This window comes from Lycium ferocissimum, unplaced genomic scaffold (genome assembly GCF_029784015.1).
Source record: "Lycium ferocissimum isolate CSIRO_LF1 unplaced genomic scaffold, AGI_CSIRO_Lferr_CH_V1 ctg2382, whole genome shotgun sequence".
Taxonomy (NCBI): Eukaryota; Viridiplantae; Streptophyta; class Magnoliopsida; order Solanales; family Solanaceae; genus Lycium; species Lycium ferocissimum.
The window spans coordinates 35,210-53,876 of NW_026721230.1; the positions used below are offsets into that span (position 1 = coordinate 35,210).

An 18,667-nucleotide genomic window follows, 5' to 3' on the forward strand; every position below is an offset into this window, starting at 1 on the left:
AAAGGTACCAAAGCTTATAGTTCCCATTGTCCTTGTGATATCCTTGAGCTTGTTTCATAGTTATTGATGTTGATTTCATCTTATGACTTTGTTCCTTCAAGGTGAGACGTGTTCATGATGACGGTTCTATAAAAATAATCCAATGAGTTTAGGAACACGTTCTTAAGGGATGTTTTATAGGATCTGAATATAGTGCTTGTAGAGGATCCCTAATGAGGTATTTAGTGTTCGAAGACAGGTTTATGTTGTATCATAGGACTTGGTTAATGTTTAGTCAAGCGGGAAGAAGTACTAATGGCCTGAGTTGTGCTTATAAGTCTTATGTGATTATGTAGACCCTACGAGTTAAGTGACGACCACGGGGAATGCATAGAGATTACTTGTAGAAGTTTAGTTATGATTTTGATTATAATTACCACTGGTCTATGACCAGTTAGGTAGATGAATATATTTACCACTCGGGAATCGCGGCCCGTCGGCCGGTTACCACCGTGCTACGGCGGTCGGGCAGTTACCGCTGATCAGTCGGGCAGTTGCGCTCTACCGTCGGGTGATAATCGGATGGGCAGTTATTACCACCGGTCCCAGGCCGGTCGGGCGATTACCACCGATCGGTTGGGCTTAGTATAGGATGATTGGTAAGATAAAGGCACGATCTTGTACATTGATATGGTTAAGCATGCGAGAGTATAAAGAGACATGTATATATATATATATATATATATATATATATATATATATATATATATATATATATATATATATATATATATATATATATATATATATATATATGGATCGGGTTGCACGCCGCAACATATGCTCGGATAATGCTAATGATAAGTTAACCAGGGCCATGGTAGGGTATACAGACCTAGTAAAGATTACAAGAAGATGAAGAGGTATGTATACATATGCTAGATTTTCGTTGGTAGTTCAGAAATGCCAGGTTGATTCTTATTCTTCTCATCTTTAATATATGTCTATTTTATTGCACTTTCTGCCTTACATACTCGGTACAATATTTGTAGTGACGTCCTTTCTTGTGGACGCTGCGTTCATGCCTGCAGGTGTAGACAGACGGGATGAGGATCTTCCGCAGTAGGCTGTTTCCAGGTACTAGTTTTGGTTGGTGGGCTCCACTTCTTCCTGGAGCACTGCCGAGTCTGGATTGTATATGTATTTTGTGTTAAGGGTATGTCGGGGGCCCTGTCCCGACTTGTGTACTTCAGTCATGTTCATAGAGGCTTTGCAGACAGAGTCCTGTGTACAGCTATATATATTATGTTTTGTTAGTGGATATGTTGTGTCGTGTGTGTGTGTTGTATATATATGTACGCATGATATTATATTTATAGTTGGCCTTATTAGCCTTATTTTGCCATTTGAGACATCGAGGATGCGAGTTATAAGTTGGTTCGCTCGGTTTCCATAAGATGCCGGGTGCCGGTCACCCTTTACCAAGGTTAGGGTGTGACAAGCACACTATTAGAACATTCATAACAAAAATAGAAAGATTTATTTGCCAATATAGTCAAATTATATTCATGAGACTCAAAGGTGAAAAAAAAAAAGATTTTTGATACACAGGGAAGAGATTTGTGATTTGGGGGTGAGAGAGAGAGAGAGAGAGAGAATTTGATGTTAGAAAGTGAAACTTTTCGGTTTTTTTTTTTTCACGAAATAGTAGTTCAGCTAGCCATTACATGCAAATTCTGAAATATTGTTCGACACCAGTAGCTTGACAAATAAAACTTTTAGAGAGATTCAAACAAATACTATGCCTTTCCGCCTCCCAAACAAAACAACAATTACAGCACACGTTCATCCCACCTTACAAATTTAAGAATCAAGAAACAATTAGATTTCATTCCCAAAATTAAGCCTTCACAAAAACAAAAAAAAAATCTAGAAAAGCAACAATAAAACTGCCACAATTGTGCAACTTAATCACGCTCACCCCTAATATGCCTAGCAAGCTAAATGGTCACGCGCATTGCATGAATGGCACAAAGTGTGGTGCCCTGAAGCAATCGTATCAAGTAGGCCTCAGCCGCCTCTTGCAGAGCCCACACATCATGACTCTGGAAACGCATATCAGTCTTGAAGTTCTGGGTAATTCATGAACAAGACTATGGAATGGGAGCTTCCTAATCAAAAGATCAGTACTCTTCTGGTACTTACGGATTTCACGAAGAGCTACTGTACTAGGGTGGTATCTGTGAGGCTTTTTCAATCCACTTATAGTAGGAGCAAACTTACTAGCAGCCTAGGTAGTAAGTTTCTTTCTAGGGGCCTTCCCTCCGGTGGACTTACAAACAGTTTGTTTGGTACGAGCCATCTTTTTTTATTCTTTCTTCTTTTTATTTCTTCCTTCTTGTTATTCTTCTTCTCTGCTTTGTGAATGCAAAAGAAAATATTACTAGTTTATATAGGATGAAATATTGAAGGAAGCTATCAATGAGAATTTGTTGACTTATTCATTACTTACCAAAAATTTATTTAGTAATCGTGTCACATTACTATAATTTTCTAACAGGTAATTTTCACATACTTTTATTGAATGACTTATCATAGAATTTATTGGGTAAGTACCTTTTACATTTTAGTTTAGAATTTACATTTCTTTCTCCTAGTAAAAAAAAAAGATCTCTATTCCTAGTTATCTGGTGATCCCATATAAAAAATTACTTAAAAATCACAGATGAATGGAAAAGTAAATAATATTATGAGACTTAAATCATGCTTCTTTAGCAAAATATGTACACATTGTATGGGAAAAAGTGATTTCGTGCAATGTATTTAATTATTCCATTCTTAACAGAGTGGATGATGGCGGAACTTATTTTACAATATGAAGTATAAAAGAAGTTGCATGAAGAAATTGATAATATCACACTTGGGAAGGCTGTAATTTAAGCTGACACTGCTCAGATATCATACTTATGAATGGTTCTATTAATAAAAGAAAATATTTTTCTTAGAATAGCCCATTCTAGTCGTTGACTCGAATTATTATGGTCGGTTTTTTTTTTCAATACCAAATCAAATCAAACCGAACTATAATCAGATTTTTTTCAGGAGTTAACTCGGATTATCAGGTGGGTGCTATTTATCGATTTTGTTTGTACACTCCTATGTGACATCATTCGAATATCCAAGCATGCTTGACTCCATCATTGATCTGCAATCATTAGCTAAGTGAGAATAACGTGCGCACAACACTGCCATTGGTGAGGATATCAATTACTTCGATGGAATCAGTTATGATTGTCTTCCGACCAACCCTAAACTAAAACGAGGGTTTGTCTTCCTAATTCTTACTCCCACACTTATCTGCTATTAGTTTATTAAGACATATTTGTAATCCAACAAGTAAAGATAGGAAAATTACCCAATTCAATAAATAGTCAAGAAATCAGTCAAGTGAGATAAGTATAATTCAACCAATCCTTCAAGTAAGACAATAGCAAAGAATCAATGATATGATATGATATGACATGGTATGAAAATGCGATGCAAAGGCCATCTTTCACCGGTATACACACACTGTGTAATAGGAAATATGTGACCCATGGGAGACTCGTGGGGTCCATACACTACACGAAATCATTTCCCATCAGGTTCTCTGCCATTTAAGCTCTTAATCTCAACACTTAGCCAATTCAGCTATTGTTATATGTCCTTATCCTATTCGGTTACTATTTGCATCACTCCGATAGGAAAGATTTCCCATCGGATCACCCCTTTCTCCAGCAACTTGCACACCAAATTTGCAATCTTCGAGAAATCATTGATGAACTGCCAATAGAAACCTCCATGTCCCAAGAAACTACACACCCCTTTCACAAAAGATAGGGGTGGTAGCCTTTCAATTGCTTCCACCTTAGCCTTGTCGACTTTAATGACCCTACTTGAGATTTTGTGCCTGATAATAATACCTTCTCAAACTAAGAAGTGACACTTCTCCCAATTTAGAACCAAATTTGTCTCCTCACAACGATCTAGTACCGCATCCAGATGTTGGAGATAGTCATCGAACGAGTCTCCAAATATAGAAAAATCATCCATAAATACATCCACATATTTTTCCACCATGTCTACGAAAATAGCCATCATACATAACTGGAAAGTACCTGGTGCATTACATAACCCGAACGACAACCTCTGGAATGCAAAGGTGCCATAGGGGCATGTGAAGGTGGTCTTCTCCTGATCTTCCGACGCTATCCTGATCTGGTTGTAACTCGAATAACCATCCAGGAAACAATTTTATTCGTGCCTGCAAGTCTATATAACATCTGGTCCGTGAATGGTAAAGGAAAATGATCTTTTTGGTAGAAGTGTTTAGCTTGCGGTAATCAATGCAAATCCGCCGACCGGTTACAGTTCTCTGCGGCACCAGCTCATCCTTATCATTCTTCATAATAGTCATGCCCCCTTTTTTGGAACACATTTACTGTCAGAGATGGGGTAACTAATGCTTGCATCAAGCCACTTCATTACTTCCTTCTTCACCACCTCTTTCATAATGGGGTTTAGCCTTCTCTGCTACTCGACAAATGACGGATCATCTATCCTCTTTCTTCAAAATTTTATGCATGCAAAATGAGCTAATGATTTCTCGAATGTCTGATATAGTCCAGCCAAGAGCTCTTATTCTATCCCTGAGCACTCGTAGTACACATCCAACCTGCACATCAGATAAAAAGGTAGAGAGAATCATGGGCAGTGTGTTATCACTGCTCAAATAAGAATAATGAAGATGAGAAGTTGAAGGTTCAAGTTCAAGAACTAGAGCCTCTTCAATGGGGGGATTTGGTTTCTTCCACGTGTCTAGTCTCTTGAGTTCCTCGAATAGCTTATTTCCCTGCACATATGTGCAAGAAGTTTCAAGAATGAAGAGACATTCTTCGACTTCTACATCACTCACTAGCTCTCTTTTTACAAGTTCCCTCTCCAAAGTATTTTTAAAAGACAAGAAATTATCAAGTACCGCACTTGTCAACAAAGGATCCGCAATGGTTGTCATTTTTAGCTCCTCATAATGGGCAGACAATTTAGTGGCTGCAACACGTTAAAAGCTTCTTCTTGCCCATCAACCGTTAAGGATGTTTTACCATCTCTGACTCGGATATAGCATCAGCAGTAGATGAAAATACCCCCCCCCCCCCCATACGAATAAGAGGCACTTTCTTGTCAGCCTCGTAATCAAGAATGATGAAATCAACTGGGAGGATAAAAGTCCCCACTTTCATAAGAACATGTTTAATTATACCATCAAGGCATGCTAGAGATCTGTATGAAAGCTACAATGTCACCGTTGTTGGTCTGGCTCACCCAAACCCAACATTTTGAACACAGAAGTTGGTATCAAATCTATACTAGCACCCAAATCACATAATGCGTGACCAACCTCAATGTTTCCAATAGTTATTAAATTAGTGAAACTGCCCAGATCTTTCAGCTTTGGAGGGATTTTACTCCTCACTATGGAACTACACTCTTCAGTAAGTGCCACAGTTTCTAACTCTGTTAGGCGCCTTTTGTTTGCAACAACGTCTTTGATGTACTTAGAATATTTTAGAACGTCCTACAAAAGATCCACCAGAGGGATGTTGACATGTACCTACTTCAAGATCTTAAGAAATACTTTACAAGCTGAATCCGTTTTCTGCTTTTAGAACCTCTATGGAAATGATAATGGTGGCTTACACACCACAACTTCTGACTGCTGTGTGCCTTTTTAGCATTTTTCTAGTCGATTTTGATTTTGTTGGTGGGAATAAATTCAGTCTCTATGTTTTTGCACTTTGATGGTACTTCTATTTGTTGTCTTCCATTGCTTAACGACAGAGCCTGAACTGTTTCCTTTGGATTCTTCTCCATATTTCTTGGAAGAGCATGTGGTTTGGCAGTTTGAGAAATCGCCAACTGCCCCACGGGACATTCTAGCTCATGGATGGAAACCCGCATGTCCCAAGAAACTACACACCCCTTTCACAGAAGATGGGGGTGGTAGCCTCTCAATTGCTTCCACCTTAGCCTTGTCGATTTTAATGCCCCTACTTGACTTTTTGGTACCGAGAATAATACCTTCTCAAACCATGAAGTGACACTTCTCCCAATTTAAAACAAAAATTTTCTTCTCACAACGATCTAGTACCGCATCCAGATGTTGCAAATAGTCATCGAACGAGTCTCCAAATACAGAAAAATCATCCATAAATACATCAACATATTTTTCCACCATGTCTACGAAAAAAGCCATCATACATCTCTGGAAAATACCTGGTGCATTACATAACCCGAACGACATCCTCCGAAATGCAAAAGTGCCATAGGGGCATGTGAAGGTGGTTTTCTCCTGATCTTCCGATGTTATCATGATCTAGTTGTAACCCGGATAACTATCCAGGAAATAATTATTGTCGTGGCGTGCAAGTCTATCTAACATCTGGCCCATGAATGGTAAAGGAAAATGATCCTTTTACGGTAGCAATGTTTAGCTTGTGGTAATCAATGCAAATCCACCAACCTGTTACAGTTCTCTGCGGCACCAGCTCTTCCTTGTCGTTCTTAAAAATAGTCATGCCCCCTTCTTTGGAACACATTTACTGTAAGAGATGGGGTACATAATGCTTGTATCAAGCCACTTCATTACTTCTTTCTTCACTACCACTTTCATAATTGGGTTTAGCCGTCTCTGCTGCTCGACGCTGGGTCATCTATCCTCCTCAATCAAAATTTTATGCGTGCAAAATGAGATAATAATCTCCCAAATGTCAGCTATAGTCCAGCCAGGAGCTCTTATTCTATCCCTGAGCACTCGCAACATACGTCCAACCTGCACAACAGATAAAAAAGGTAGAGACAATCACGGGCAGTGTGTTATCACTGCTCAAATAAGAATAACAAAGATGAGAAGTTAAAGGTTTAAGTTCAAGAACTAGAGCCTCTTCAATAGAGGGATTTGGTTTCTTCCACGTGTCTAGCCCCTCGAGTTCCTCGAATGGCTTATTTCCCTGCATATATGCGTAATAATTGTCAAGAATGAAGAAAAATTCTTTGACTTCTTCATCGCCTACTTGCTCCTCTTTTTACAAGTTCCCTCTCCAAAGTATCTTTAGAAGACAAGAAATAATCAAGTTTCGCACTCGTCAACTCAGGCTTTGTAATGGTTGTCATTTTGAGCTCCTCATAATGGGCAGGCAATTTAGTGGATCTGAACACATCAAAAGTTTCTTCTTGCCCATCAACTGTCTTAGACCTTTTACCCTCTCTGAATCGGATATAGCATCAGCAGTTCTGAAAATACCCCTCCCCCCCCACCCAAGAATGAGAGGCACTTGCTTGTTAGCCTCGTAATCAAGAATGATGAAATCAACTGGGAGGATAAAAGTCCCACTTTCATAAGAACACCTTTAATTATACCGTTAAGGTATGCTAGAGATCTGTATGAAAGCTACAATGTCACCATTGTTGGTCTTGGCTCACCCAAACCCAACATTTCGAACACAGAAGTTGGTATCAAATTGATACTAGAACCCAAATCACATAATGCGCGACCAACCTCAATGTTTCCAATAGTGATTGAAATAGAGGAATTGCCTGGATCTTTCAGCTTTGGAGAGATTTTACTCCTCACTCTGGAACAACACTCTTCAGTAAGTGCCACTGTCTCGAACTCTGTCAGACGCCTTTTGTTTGCAACAACGTCTTTGATGTACTTAGAATATTTCAGAACGTCCTGCAAGAGATCCACTAAAGGGATGTTGACATGTACCTGCTTCAAGATCTCGAGAAATATTTTACGCCATCTATTTCTTAATCATATCTTCCATAAAACCACCTGTCTCCGGACCCTAAGGTTTCGGAGCTTGAGGTTGTTCGAAATTATTTTGTGGCCTCTGATTATTCAGATTACCACCATATGAGAGATTCAGGTGATTCGATAGTTCTTATTGTAATTATTCTCAAACTTGTTTCTCCTAACATAATAAACAGACTCTTGATTGGGCGGGCAATTCACATACGCATAATCGTCACCACAAACCTCACAAGTTGATCGTACTTGCTGCACCTGTTCTACCTGATTTGCATTTAGAGCACTAACCAACTTGTTAATAGAATGAACAAGTTGACCAATTTCTCTAATAGTTGTAACATCATGTACTTGAGAGTACCCCAATAATTTTTTGTGTTAGTCCTCAGCGACTTGGTTCTGAGTAATCCTGACAACCTACAGACATTAGATTTAGAAGTGCCTCCATCTCATCATATGTTTTAGTAAAAATCTGGGCTTGAGTTGAAGCATTCAACAATGCCCTTGAGTCATGTCTTAGCCCTTCCATAAAATAGTGCCCGAGGATCTCGTTCGGTTGCATGCAATGTGGACAGTCTCTCAAGTAACCCTTGTACCTTTCCCATGCTTGTGGTAGGGATTCAAATTCTTTCTAGGTAAAGTTAGCAATTTTCCATCTCAGCTTCTTTGTTTTCCTTGATGAAAAGAATTTATCAATGAACACCTTGATAAAATCTTTTTATATCTCGTAATTTTATGCGTTAAGTTCATCGTAAGTTAGTCGATGTAAGCTCGGAGAACAGGACCATTCTCAAATTTATAAGTGTTTAAAACCATGTATAGCACATGTTGGAGGGTTTAGAAGTTAAACGAATCAAAGAAAATAAGTTTCATCAAAAGTCGGTAAGTTAGGAATGTTATAGCCCGTACTTTTGGGGTAAGACTAGGAGTGCTTAGCTGTCATGACCCAACCGGAGGGCCATGACGGGCACCCAGAGCTAACCCACCGGGCACCTCTCATCATCCATTCACATTCATGTCTAGGTGAGCCACATGACAGTCACAACCCAACTAGGGGGCCATGAGGGGTACCCGGAGCTGACTACCAAGCACCACTCGTTATGCTAATCATCATAACCAACCTGAACATACATAATCACCAAGATACTGCGTAAATATACATAAGCCCTCTCGGCTGCAAAAATGATATACATAAATATACACTGATGTATCTAGGGGTAACTATTACCCACGCGGACGATTCTATGAGCCTCTACTAGAGTACTGAGACATAATGACGGGACAGGACCCCGTCGTGCCCAAATATATATACACAAAAGAATATGACCATAAGTTGCACCTCCGGAGTAGTGGAGTGCTCCTGTGAATTTGCTGATAAGCTCCTACGGGTCTGCACTGTCTCCCTGTTTACTTGTGAGCATGAACACAGCGACCAAAAAGGAAAGGACATCAGTACAAAAAGTGTACTAAGTATGAATGCCAAGAATAATACAAGCATAATAAAGGAATGATGAAACATGAGGCGAAGACATAACCTGCTTAGCCTTAAAAAGGACACACATGTTATGCATATCAAATATACCATTATCATTAACCCGTGCCCGGGTAACTATCACACGCCGCCCACTAGTAGTGTCATGCCTGGCCCTCTAGGCACAGTGTAATCATAAGCTGCCCGCCTTCACGGTGTCAAGCCCGGACCTCTAGGCTCGGTGTAATCATAAGCTGCCCGCCTCAGCGGTTTCATGCCCGGCCATCTAGGCACGGTGTAATCTCACCATCGTGTAATTATCATAAAGCATGCATTAGAAATAAATTAAATACTACACCTCTATCGGGGTGACATAAGGTCGAGGACCCCCGATTCCATTATGGAGTAGTCATGATCATCATGCCTCACCTTGAAGGAACTAGCATTATAAGGTGAGTTTAGCAACAATAAATAGCATCAAGGAATCGTTAGCTTCACAAGAACTATCATAACATAAGCGTTGGTATCTCTAGGCTTAGACTCATCATCATCATTATCATATTCGTAACATATCTCTTATCTTTATATCATGAGAAGCTCGTCTAGACATAGGCTCATAGTTTCCGAAATGTAAGAGAATCGGGGAAAAATAAGGAAGTCATATTGTAAGGATCATGACTTAGAAAAGGAAGGAACTAGCCTTACATACCTTGATGTCGCTCTAACTTTATCAATTTAAGCGCTTTTCTCCAATGTTCACGATTCTACATTCAAGAGAATTCGTACTAGAATTAGATGATCGGAAACAGACTTAAGCTTAAGCTAAAGCTAATGAAAATTGGGTAGCACTTCCTTTGTTCCTACAACTTTCTCCATATAATGTAACAACTCCCAAACATCAACAACACACCCACAATATCGTAATCAATAAACTTTGTTGAGTTTGGCATTATCAAATTCCCACAATTCCTCTCAAGGTCATCCATAACCGTGGCCATAATACAACACCACATTCATCCTCATATAATGCTTCTCCAATATTCTTAATACCATTTATAAAAAGAATATACTCATAACATTTCAAGAATTATGGTTCATGTCAACTATTATTCAAGAACACCATTATTTCACATTTGAGCACCATATTCTATTTATTCTAAATAACGTGAAATGATCATAAAACTCACCTTTAGTTGTGTAGGTGTTATATCTCGCATTTCGCACGTCGGAATATTTTTAAGTTGGTTGCGAAGAATTATGGACGAGGTTATCTCTCGACTTTGTTTTACGACAAATGGTTTATGATTTTGTTGGAAGGAAGCATTAAGGAAAAATTTGGGACTAAGAATGCATTATGAGAAAATTTAAAATTCATGAAATGAGAATGAGGTGGGCCATGGCCACATGGAAGCTTGAAATATAAATGTATGGAATTAGATGACATGTGATCATATAAGTCATCTTTTATTATTCAAAGGAATTTCTAGAAAATGAAAGAAAGTTGGAGATAAACAAAGGAGGGGAAAAAACGGCCAAGGGGCACATGACTAGGCATGTGCCCATAAATATATATATATATATACAAGTGAGGACCATGGAAGACATATATTTTCATTCTTCATCCTAGAAATTTCAAGAAACTTGAGAAAGAAAAGAGTGAGGAGAGCCACGGCTAAGGGGCTGGCCGAACCAGCCCCATGGAGTGATCATGGAAAAAAATATCTTCTTCATGTTTTCCTACTAATTGAAGGGCTCTCGTCGACGTGGAGCGGTTGTTGGAACGAGAAAATCATCCGTTTTTTATTTGTTTTGTTGGTGCCATAACTACTCCTAGCCGAAAGAAGGAGTTGAAAGGAGAAGGTGAGAATTAATTTCCTTTACATGTTTGGTAGACGTTTATGCATGTTGTGATATGTAGAAACAAGTGAAACTCATGAAAATATGGAGTATTGTGTTGTGGCCGTATGTAGTATGTTGTGGCCATGTGAGTGTGTTGTTGTGTAGAAGTGATGAACTAATTGTATTTAGCATGTTGGATTGTTGTATTATGAATGGTTGTGCATGTTGTAATGTGGAGGAATGAATGGAATTCATGAAATTATGGATGTTGGTATGTTGGTTGAATGGTGGCTGATTTGTGAAGGAAGAATGAATCAAATTTATTTAATGTTCCTAGCTATTGTTGTTGAGAATTATATGGTGAAATGAAGGTTTAATGACTTATGTTGGTGTTGCAATTGTTGTGGGCTGTTTTGAAAGTTAACATGATTCTAATATGTTCTCTTATATTTATGAAGCTAATGTGGAAATGTATGGAATTGTTGACGTAGTATGAGAATTGGAAGGAAAGAAACGCATTATTGTCGTATTCATTAAGTTGGAAGATTTCGGGTTGCATAGCATATTGTTGAGTTGTCTTGAAATATTGTGCGAATTGCTTAGAATGCGTTATGAATTAATTATGGATGTTGTCTTTATGATTATTGGTTTGGTTGTTGTTGAAAATTGGCCGAGTTAAATTCTCGGGGTTGATGGATTTATAGGGGAGGTGCTGCCGAAATTTCCGTAGAAAAAGTAATGGCTTGGAATTGGAATCTTCAATGCTTATGGTTAATGCCGGACACCTTATGACATTATTGGAGAACGTGAGAAGCCGAGACGTAAGGTTGGAATAGCTCGGAGGGCGGCCAAGGTATGTAAAGCTCACCTTTCTTTCTTTGGCATGTCTTAGTATGAATAGGCTATGATATGCTCCCCGAGGTAACTCTACTCCTACGATCCGAGCATGTCCGTGATTCTTATTTGTTTCTTGACCTCCGTATGCCTAATGTAGTCAAATTATGGTTTCTATGCCTTTGTATGACCGAATAAGAATGTGCTTAAAAGAATATGTTCATAAAAGAGTCAGAAACTACGAACGTCCCTAACTTTTGACTAAGGGCTCGGATCGCTCCGAAACGCTCGTGGGAGGTTCCCTAATGTATAACATCCCCGACATTCATAAGCGGGCCCGGGTCGGTTTGGTACTTGCCCGTGGGCCGCAAGACGTTCCGTTGTATAGTTTTGGCAACTTGTTGATATAACTTAATAGGGCTAATAATCTAACTTCCGAATATGATTACTCACTTATCGGTTAAGTTTAGAATAAAGATTTATATATATATATATATATATATATATGATTCTGATACGTGATTGTGATGCCTAAAAGTTTTGTTTGATATGTTTCCGAATAATATCCGCAAGAGAGTGGATATGATTAATGCTATTGGATGGTGAAAGATAAATTGTCTGACTATTCCGTTAAGTCTGTATGAATGTTCGAATGGCATATAGATCCCACGATTCTGCTCGTGCATATGTTTGTTACTTCCTTCGCCGAGTCCCGGGCCGGTACTATCGTGCGCACAATGCGAAGTATGATGAGCTTCCGAAGTATGATGTGCGACTATTATTATGGTGCTATGATGTGTCCGGTACGCCGAGCCCCTTTTGGCCGGGTACCGTGGTTATGTGATATGATGTGTGACGGAGATGCAGGAGATCTGAAAACTTCCGAAGTATGATGTGTTGTGGCGCCCAAGGCAGGAGGGGCGACCACGTTCCGTCCGCCGGGTCCCACTATGGGCCGCATAGGATATATGCTATGCTATTCTGTTTGATCTGATGATATAATGATTTGATAATGTGGGAATCTGACAATATAATGAGTACGATTATGCGATGATGATGCGATAGTCTATGATGATATGATAATAATGATGATACGATCTGATTATTCGGTAGAGCGGTGGTGGGGCAAACCCGACGAGGCAAAATTCCGCATTTGGTTTAGGCGAATCCCACATCGGTTAATGTCGGCTATTATGATATGATCTATTTTTATATATAAGACGAGAAATGTTTTTCGAAAAAGAAAGAAGAATAAGCTAAGCCTTCGACATTCGACTACTAAATCTGTTTTCTGTACTTCGCATATGATTTCCGAATTAATATGATTGTGATATGTTTTGCTCACCAGCATAGGTATATATATGATAAGTGTTATACAGGCAAGTTATGACTCTCAGGTTCCTATACTTGTTTTCTGTAGTTTCTCATCCCGGTTATGACTCTGTAAATGGATTTCCTGCTTTACATACTCAGTACACATTCCGTACTGACCCCCTTTCTTCGGGGGCTGCGTTTCATGCCGCGCAGGTACACCCAGGTGAGCTAAAGATATTAGCAGAAGATGTTCCAGCGGGAATGGCGAGCTCCACTTGCTCCGGAGTGCTGCCGAGTCAGAGTTTGTTCATGTTATGATATCCGAGTCATGTTAGAGACTTTGCAGACAGGGTCATGTGTATAAGATGTCAGTTGTGAGCGGCTCTATAAGCCGTTGTGTTGTTATATATGATGTTACAGATTTTGTACGATCGCAAGTTTTGTTTGATTTGGAAAGATATGAAGTATGTTTGTTTTTCCGAAAATTTTCCATTATATAGTTTATGATCTGGTTAGGGCCCAATGTGAATATGAATGTTATGATAGTTAGAGGGTTCGCTCGGCCCTAAGTAAGGGTCGGGTGCCCATCACACCCTAACGGAAATTGGGGTGTGACAAAGTGGTATCAGAGCCGGTCTGTCCTAGGGGTTGTCTGCAAAGTCGTGTCCGGTAGAGTCCTGTTTATGGTGTGAAGCGCGCCACATTTATAAACAGGAGGCTACGGGGCATTTAGGATGGTTACTCTTCTTTGGCATCTTAGATCGTGCTGTAGAGCCAAGTTATAGGAAATTCCCGACATTGACTTTTGATTTCGGCAGAGGACTGACGTTGACAGGCGGAAGCGACCAGCGGTATGAAAGGTTACAAAGCACGCAGGTAAGTAAAGATACGAAAGATATATGTTAAGTAAGGCATTGGCATACGATTGGAAGGCAAAGTTGGAAATTGAAAAGGAAGGTAAACAAGAAAGTGTGACACGTGTAGCCGCGTTGAGCATATGAGGTAAATTTAATATTTTCGGACCTTTGTGAATATCGAGAGCCCTGTGTGGCTATGATACTATATAATATGATGTGATATGTATATATGATGATGGCCCTGTGAGGCACTGTTGGTATTTCCTGCGTGCAGGTTTTGGAATAGTAAGAAATACAGAAGAAACTCTGCCGAAATTTTTCTAGAAATAATACGAGAATGAGAAACGAGTTGGGAAAATATTTTGAAAAGTCGGGTTAATAGTAGCGATAAAAGTTGACTGAGCTGTAGAGTACGGCTGCCCTCGAGGAATAAGTTAACTGAGGAACGAGTGGTGAAATAGTAAATAAGATGTCGGTGGAAATATAGTAGTAAGGAAATTTGGAAGGACTTGTCCTACTAGGCGATGACTTTGAAAGGACTGGCAGGTTTGGATAAAGTGATATGATTAAGACGAGGGTACGGAAGAAAAAGAATTGTGACGAATGGGAATGCGTTAATAAGACAGTTGCCCGGATGTGTCGTGAGGGCGTTTTGGGAATATGATAAAATTTCGACGTACTCAATATTATGTGTAGAAGGTCATGCGGTGAGAAAGACGCAGTCAGGAAAGCGTTAAAGCGTCGTATTCCATCAAAGTTCCAAAGTTAAGCGTGCTGGCGTGAGAGCAATTCCAGGATGGGTGACCCCCTGGGAAGTTTTCTGAAAATCCTACAAATTCAGAGATAAGGAGCGAATAAGAAATTGGAGTAGTCTAAGAGAGATTAGAGTATGTGGAGTGACCAGAAACCTTAAAAGGACGCGCGGCCGAGTCAGGTCGGTGAAGAAAAGGAGTTAACGGAAAGAAAGGAATAAGAAGAAAACGAGACAACAGTGTAGTAATAGGTTATGATGTATGACTGAGGATACGAGTACCATAAGCGGAGGATTGTGAGAGACTAGGTTATAGAAAGACAAGAAACAAGGCAGAATGAATGCTAGGAAATGACTGGGATGACACGGATAAAATGAGAACGAACAAAGTACGTTTTGCAAATAAGAAAAGGACTATGTAAAAGTATTGTGTTCTGAACGACACAGAAGTAGCATAAGATTTCTCGTGTACAGAAAAAAGAAACAGGCAAGAAGGGATGATGGTATAAGCATACCCCTAAAGGGGGGAAGCGGGTAAGAGAAATGTAAGAGTATGACAAGAGAATGGTATTGGACGGCTAAAAGATGGTAGGAAGGATGGAAATAGCTATAAAAAGGGAGCTCCCCCGAGGTGCTTACGAGACTCCGCACGACTAAGTGAACATTCGAGGACGAATGTTCTAAAGGGGGGAAGAATGTTATATCTCGCATTTCGCACGTCGGAATATTTTTAAGTTGGTTGCGAAGAATTATGGACGAGGTTATCTCTCGACTTTGTTTTACGACAAATGGTTTATGATTTTGTTGGAAGGAAGCATTAAGGAAAAATTTGGGACTAAGAATGCATTATGAGAAAATTTAAAATTCATGAAATGAGAATGAGGTGGGCCATGGCCACATGGAAGCTTGAAATATAAATGTATGGAATTAGATGACATGTGATCATATAAGTCATCTTTTATTATTCAAAGGAATTTCTAGAAAATGGAAGAAAGTTGGAGATAAACAAAGGAGGGGAAAAAAACGGCCAAGGGGCACATGACTAGGCATGTGCCCATAAATATATATATATATATATATATATACAAGTGAGGACCATGGAAGACATATATTTTCATTCTTCATCCTAGAAATTTCAAGAAACTTGAGAAAGAAAAGAGTGAGGGAGAGTCACGGCTAAGGGGCTGGCCGAACCAGCCCCATGGAGTGATCATGGAAAAAAATATCTTCTTCATGTTTTCCTACTAATTGAAAGGCTCTCGTCGACGTGGAGTGGTGGTTGGAACGAGAAAATCATCCGTTGGTGCCATAACTACTCCTAGCCGAAAGAAGGAGTTGAAAGGAGAAGGTGAGAATTAATTTCCTTTTACATGTTTGGTAGACGTTTATGCATGTTGTGATATGTAGAAACAAGTGAAACTCATGAAAATATGGAGTATTGTGTTGTGGCCGTATGTAGTATGTTGTGGCCGTGTGAGTGTGTTGTTGTGTAGAAGTGATGAACTAATTGTATTTAGCATGTTGGATTGTTGTATTATGAATGGTTGTGCATGTTGTAATGTGGAGGAATGAATGGAATTCATGAAATTATGGATGTTGGTATGTTGGTTGAATGGTGGCTGATTTGTGAAGGAAGAATGAATCAAATTTATTTAATGTTCCTAGCTATTGTTGTTGAGAATTATATGGTGAAATGAAGGTTTAATGACTTATGTTGGTGTTGCAATTGTTGTGGGCTGTTTTGAAAGTTAACATGATTCTAATATGTTCTCTTATATTTATGAAGCTAATGTGGAAATGTATGGAATTGTTGACGTAGTATGAGAATTGGTAAGAAGGAAACGCATTATTGTCGTATTCATTAAGTTGGAAGATTTCGGGTTGCATAGCATATTGTTGAGTTGTCTTGAAATATTGTGCGAATTGCTTAGAATGCGTTATGAATTGATTATGGATGTTGTCTTTATGATTATTGGTTTGGTTGTTGTTGAAAATTGGCCGAGTTAAATTCTCGGGGTTGATGGATTTATAGGGGAGGTCTTTGCGAAATTTCCGTAGAAAAAGTAATGGCTTGGAATTGGAATCTTCAATGCTTATGGTTAATGTCGGACACCTTATGACATTATTGTAGAACGTGAGAAGCCGAGACGTAAGGTTGGAATAGCTCGGAGGGCGGCCAAGGTATGTAAAGCTCACCTTTCTTTCTTTGGCATGTCTTAGTATGAATAGGCTATGATATGCTCCCCGAGGTAACTCTACTCCTACGATCCGAGCATGTCCGTGATTCTTATTTGTTTCTTGACCTCCGTATGCCTAATGTAGTCAAATTATGGTTTCTATGCCTTTGTATGACCGAATAAGAATGTGCTTAAAAGAATATGTTCATAAAAGAGTCAGAAACTACGAACGTCCCTAACTTTTGACTAAGGGCTCGGATCGCTCCGAAACGCTCGTGGGAGGTTCCCTAATGTATAACATCCCCGACATTCATAAGCGGGCCCGGGTCGGTTTGGTACTTGCCCGTGGGCCCGCAAGACGTTCCGTTGTATAGTTTTGGCAACTTGTTGATATAACTTAATAGGGCTAATAATCTAACTTCCGAATATGATTACTCACTTATCGGTTAAGTTTAGAATAAAGATTTATATATATATATATATATATATATATATATATATATATATATATGATTCTGATACGTGATTGTGATGCCTAAAAGTTTTGTTTGATATGTTTCCGAATAATATCCGCAAGAGAGTGGATATAATTAATGCTATTGGATGGTGAAAGATAAATTGTCCGACTATTCCGTTAAGTACGTATGAATGTATGAATGGCATATAGATCCCACGATTACGCTCGTGCATATGTTTGTTACTTCCTTCGCCGAGTCCCGGGCCGGTACTATCGTGCGCACAATGCGAAGTATGATGAGCTTCCGAAGTATGATGTGCGACTATTATTATGGTGCTATGATGTGTCCGTGCACGCCGAGCCCCTTTTAGCCGGGTACCGTGGTTATGTGATATGATGTGTGACGGAGATGCGGGAGATCGAAAACTTCCGAAGTATGATGTGTTGTGGCGCCTAAGGCAGGAGGGGCGACCACGTTCCGTCCGCCGGGTCCCACTATGGGCCGCATAGGATATATGCTATGCTATTCTGTTTGATCTGATGATATAATGATTTGATAATGTGGGAATCTGACAATATAATGAGTCTGTTCTGATGATGCGATAATCTGATGATACGATCTGTTTATTCCGGAGCCGGTGGTGGGGCAAACCCAGTGACGAGGCAAAATTCCGCACTGGTTTAGGCGAATCCTACATCGGTTAATGTCAGCTATTATGATATGATCTATTTTTATATAAGACAGAAATGTTTTTCGAAAAGAAAGAAGAATAAGCTAAGCCTTCGACATTCGACTACTAAATACATTTTACGTACTTCGCATATGATTTCCGAATTAATATGATTGTGATCTGTTTTGCTCACCAGCATAGGTATATATATGGTAAGTGTTATACAGGCAAGTTATGACTCTTAGGTTCCTATACTTGTTTTCTGTAGTTTCTCATCCCGGTTATGGCTTTGTAAATGGATTTCCTGCTTTACATACTCAGTACACATTCCGTACTGACCCCCTCTTCTTCGGGGGCTGCGTTTCATGCCGCGCAGGTACACCCAGGTGAGCTAAAGATATTAGCAGAAGATGTTCCAGCGGGATTGGCGAGCTCCACTTGCTCGGAGTCTTTGCCGAGTCGAGTTTTTCA

General features: G+C 39.5%; 1 non-coding gene and 1 pseudogene across 1 annotated transcript; one reads left to right on the plus strand and one right to left on the minus strand.

Moving 5' to 3' along the window:
* Positions 1–1,946: 1,946 nt before the first annotated feature.
* On the minus strand, positions 1,947–2,341 carry LOC132043393 (histone H3.3-like; annotated as a pseudogene).
* Positions 2,342–8,385: 6,044 nt separating this feature from the next.
* LOC132043394 (small nucleolar RNA R71) lies at positions 8,386–8,489 on the plus strand. Its single transcript, XR_009411795.1, has one exon. It is a non-coding gene; the product is annotated as a small nucleolar RNA R71 (small nucleolar RNA).
* Positions 8,490–18,667: the final 10,178 nt, after the last annotated feature.